Genomic DNA, 5,383 nt, shown 5'->3' with positions numbered 1-5,383 from the left:
ACGCTTCTGCCCTTTGAGATGATATCACTCAATGGAGCTCTCATAAGTGCCTGGTTGTGTTGGATTTTTTGGTGGAAAACCAGCAAACCGTAGAAACTGGCAGTCTGGAAATGACATCCTTTATTGAGTCATAGGTACTCAGATGTGCATCAAAAAGCAATCATTTCCTTTTTTTAGCAAAGGCATTGCATTATTCTAAATTTGAAAAAAAAATGAGAATCACTTGCAGACAGAAGAGAGGAAAATTTATGAACATTTGGAAGTAAGAATTTTTTTATATGCTAATGATCATGGAGACTGTGTGAAGATGGTCCAGCTTTCCTCAGCTGCCGCTAAGGTGCTTGGTCCTTGGGGTGAGGCCCTCGCTTCATCCTGCGACTAACACTGAGTCCAGCAGCCCCCACCTAGCACTCGCCTACACCATGGCCTCCGTCTTGGAGCTCGCCTGCATCTACTCAGTCCTCATCCTCCACCATGATGAGGTGATGGGCACTGAGGATAAAATCAATGCCCCCATTAAAGCAGCCAGTATAAATGTTGAACCTTTCTGGCCAAGCTTGTTTGCAAAGGCTTTGGCCAGTGTCAACATCAGGAGCCTCATCTGCAATGTGGGGGCTGGTGGACCTGCCCAGCAGGAGGTCCTGCCCCCTCTGCCACTGGTGCCCCAGCTGAGAATAAGAAAGTAGAAGCAAAGAAACAAGAATCTGATGAGTCTGATGGTGGCGTGGGCTTTGGTCTTTTTGACTAAATCTCTTTAGTAACACGTTCAATAAAAAGCTGAGCTCTAAAAAATAAATTAAAAGGTCCAGAGCCCTTGAATATCAGTTGAAGGAAGATACTCTTTAGCATTTCATGATTTTCTTTCTTTTTTTTTTAACATTTGGATAAAGTGTGAAAATTAAGTTTTGTTTTAGGAAGATAAAGCTTAAGGTTGTGTGCAGGACAGATTACAGTATCAGTACTTGGAGCCTGGGAACAGGAAACACAATTTGGAGACAGGAACATTGATTCATATGTGAAGTGAAGTGCTCCCAGACAAGAGCAGAAGCAAGGGAGTGAATGGAAAAAGACAGATGTGAGAGGCACAGCGAAGGAAGCATAAACAGGACTTGGTTGCCCGGATGAGACAGAGCCATGAAGATCAAAAACAGATGTATCCAGATGTTAAGTCACCAAAGCACAGTTGATCTGTGAAAAATGGCTGCTAAGTTAAAGTTGAACATTCAAGACATAATGTGTTATGAAACGTCGCTGCCGTGATTTGGGCAACACGTGGAGATGCCTGGAAGCACAGCAGGCATCCGGAAAAGGGCACCAGGGGATGCAGGCTGAAAGCAGGCTGTGGGCGGAAAAAACAGCATGTGGGAAAGCATGGGGGCAAATGACCACAAAGGCTTCACATCTGAAAGTGGAAATCCCTGATTGGTATGGGGAGGGGTACAGGGGAGGCTGGGGAGGCTGGTGGAGAAGAGATGGCAGCAGGTTTGCTTAGAAGCTGATGAAATTTAAGCTTTAGGGTCCCTCCTCTTCTCCACCCTTTTCAATAGTCCTATATCTAATCTTATATCTTCATTCTGTATTCTTCTTCTTAAAAAGTCCAATGACCATCCAAATTGGGCACATAAACTTTAGCCCCACAAAAGCCACATTCTTCTATTGCCTAGAAGTGTGTTCACATGGTCATATGGGCTTGGAAAATTTGCAAAAGATATTTTGATAACAGCTGGTTAAGACCCTGTCCTTTTCCACGTCAACTGCCCCATCCTCACTTTTCCCAAGTGGTGGTGGTATTTTGGAATTCCGCTGAGGGGACGCTGGTAGAGATGAACTTAGTCTGGATACATGCGTGTTTGTGTTAACGCTAGCTGTCCTGTGGTAAGAATGGTTTCCAAGAATCTCAAACTGCCCACTGTGTGATCTTCTGGGCATTGTGGCAGTCATACACGGCCACGAGATCCTAGTGTGTTAGGTGTGTTGCCTCTGGCCCCTAACACTGCAAGTATATGGGAAGGAGGAGAAAAAGATTTATTTGCAAGATCTGAAGCCAAAAGATAAGTCTATGCAAAAGTCTTCCCAATTTTTTGTCCCCAAATTTGTCATCCCAACCATTTATAAACCATTACCATTAATGAGTTGTGAGGCTGAAGAAAAAAAATATTCTAAACTATCGATTAAAAATATGTATAACTCATTCACTTTGCTGTACACGTGAAACTAATACAACATTGTAAATCAACTATACTCCAATAAAAAATAAAACATAAAATAAAATAAAATCTATTCCTAAAAAAAATGAAAATAATATCTATTCCTCTCTATCAGCCACTAGAGGACAGACAGAATTACTTTTTTATTCTCTCTACGGAAAATATTATGAAATTACTGTCATATGATGAGAGAAAGAGTATGCAGACCAAAAACAAAGGAGAATTATTTTTGAAGTGTGTCAGGGAGTTAACATTGTTATTTCAACACTTTCAATGCTTATGTTTTTTTAAAAAATTATCAGCTTTTTAAAATTGCTGATTTGTTGCAACATTTCTTCATTCTAAATGAATATTCATTTTTGTAACCAATTTTATAAATTTTATTCTTTTTTTAATGAATCCTCCTGCCCCCTGTTTGTAGTTTTAGGTACTACAAAACCTGGATCTCTCCCTGCATTGGGGGGTTGATCTTAATTTCATAATGAAGTACATAATCTTAATGTCTGGCCCAACCAACCATGCAGACCGTTTTGGAATTAAACACCTGCTGTGATCTGAATGTTTGTGTCCCCTACCCCCACCAAATTCATATGTTAAAATCCTAATGCCCAATGTGACAGTATTAAGATGCGGGGAGCCTTAGGGAGATGCTTAGATCATGAGGGTGGAGCCCTGGTGAATGGGATTAGTGCTCTTATAAAGACCCCACAGAACACCCTTTGCCCCTTTGCCCTGTGAGGAGACAGGATAATCTGGGACCTGGGAGAGGGTCCTCACCCAACCATGCTGGCCTCAGATCTTGAACCTCCAGCCTTCGAAACTGTGAGAAATATAAAATTCTGTTGTGTATAAGCCACCCAGCCTATGGTAATTTGTTATAGCAGCAGGAAGGGACTAGCAGCATCCATTGCTTTCAACTTTTGTGCGTTCATCCTTTTTACGTTCTGTCATCTAGCTCTACTCTATAATATCCTCATCCTCTAATTCTTATAATTACAGAATGTCTTAGTGGTTTATATATTAGTGGAACACATTACTATTCCCTAATACTCTATATCTCAATGCAGTTTAAAAATAGTTCCACTCTCTGCATAACATAGTATTTGAGAAATATATTTAACCAGAACTTTAATACTGGTTCAAATCATAGATAAGTGGTTCGAATCAAAACTGCAGAATATAAACCAAAGTTAAGAAGATCTCGACCTGTAACATTATTCCATGTAGAGGATTTCAGGAATTATAACTAGTTTATTTAGTAAAGTATTGTCAGAAGTACACAAATGATTTTGAATGGAGAGAGATTACCTACCACCTATCATTACTCCGTTAAAACAAATGTTATATAATTAAATACTAAATGCTAAATAAGAATGGAGTCATTTTATAACAGAATATATAAGATGTATTCTAGCCCACAGGAAGACCACTCACTGAAATTGAAGTTTATATAATGGACAAATTTGGAATGTCAGTGATCATTTTTCTGAATTTTCCCAATCCCTCTGTGTCTTTTATGAAAAAGAATCTGTAAGATTAGGTAGGGATAAGACATGAGGATATTGCTTGGTCACTAGAAGTAATGTATCAGCTACAGACCTAATTTTCATTTTCTTCCATGCATAAACAAGTCTTATCTTTATTTGACCAGCCAGGGATGATAAGTAGCTCAAAGTAGATAGAACACATCGGGTCACCCCATTTTCAGTCTTCTCATCATGAGGAAGCAAATGCAAAACATGCATCTTTTTGTTGTTATCTCTGTGCTCACACAAGATGGTAGAGTGTGTCCGCAATAGGAACTGGTGGCCAAGATTAGAGGTGTGTCTTTCTGTCATTCTCAAACTGCTAACATATGACACTAACTGTCCTTGCCAGACACCTTAGTACTGATTGAAATTAATGACTAGTGGAATCTAAGTAAATAAAAGGAAACCTGTCTTTGCACATAGCACAGCCAGCTCTGAGGTGAGTAGACAGTCAACAATGTAGAATAATGTAGTACAGTTGTCCCTTGTTACCTGCCAGGATTGGTTCCAGGGCCTCCCTCAGATACTAGAATCCACAGATGCTCAAATCTCTTGTATAAAATGGAAATGGGGTGGTACAGTCGGGCTCCGTGTCTGAGAGTTCGGCAGCCTTGGACATGGAAAGCAGACTGTACCCCAAACAGTGCTTCTCGGCTAGTGGTGGGTGTATTAGGGTGTCATTCTTCTGTTTGCCTAAACTGGAGGACTTTAGGCATTAAGAAGGAGCTCTGCCACTGTGGTGTAGTCTGCACTTTGGGCATCTTTACTTTCCTCTGTTGAAATCAGAAACCAACACCAGAGGATGCTGGGTTCTACTGGTTAAAAAATATTCCTTTGCCAAGAAATGTCTTAAATATGGCCATAACTCATTTGAGTAAAAGTCACCACAGTGGTAGAGAAAATTCCATGTGGTTAAGTACCTTCTCTCATTTTATTTTATCTCTATTTTTATGAAAGTAATTTTCTCTGATTTCTGTAAAGCACTAGAAAAAGCAATCAAATTAATTGCATTTATTGTCTTTGAGAACTCTGGTTATAAAAGTTGACCATTTCACAGTTCAATTCATTCCCATACTTAAAACAATAACCTGAGTAATAAAATATGTTTTTTTAATTTATTATGAGAAATGTAACTTACAATAAAAGAAATAGATGTTCTCATAAGAATTATCATTGGTACTGTTTCTCTTATCCTTTAATAGATGTAAATATCGACCACATTTTGGTGTATATCAATTTTCCTATCTTTTATTTACTTTCTATCCTGCAAATATATGTGCTCAGAACTCTATGCTAACTTTACCTGCCTGAACTGTTTCTCTATTTTTGTCTCTTTAACACTTAAAGAGTAATTGTCACTGGTTATATTTTATCTTTTAAAGTATCTTCTCATAATAATATTTACTTTTATATATTATTGTTGCACTTACACAATGAATTCTCATATGTTCTGTTTTACATATGTAGCACAGATTAAATTTGTATTGGTTATCTGAGAATTAGAACTCTTTGGTCTTTCTTTGGTATAATATAAATTTTCTCTAAATAGACCCCTTCTTCAAGTCAAAATTCTGGACAGAAATTTTAAAGCTAGCAACTTCAGGAATTCTACGTATAGGAAAGAAATAGTTTATTTGCAAAACTATA

The 5,383-nt window shown here is 38.4% G+C and overlaps 1 pseudogene; it reads left to right on the top strand.

Annotated features, from left to right (window-relative positions):
* The first annotated feature begins 422 nt into the window (after positions 1-422).
* On the top strand, positions 423-748 carry LOC136129833 (large ribosomal subunit protein P1 pseudogene; annotated as a pseudogene).
* Positions 749-5,383: the final 4,635 nt, after the last annotated feature.

This window comes from Phocoena phocoena, chromosome 10 (assembly GCF_963924675.1).
Source record: "Phocoena phocoena chromosome 10, mPhoPho1.1, whole genome shotgun sequence".
In the NCBI taxonomy this organism is placed as follows: Eukaryota; Metazoa; Chordata; class Mammalia; order Artiodactyla; family Phocoenidae; genus Phocoena; species Phocoena phocoena.
The sequence above is the reverse complement of the archived record's forward strand: the minus strand, read 5'-3'. Positions and strand labels throughout refer to the sequence as shown.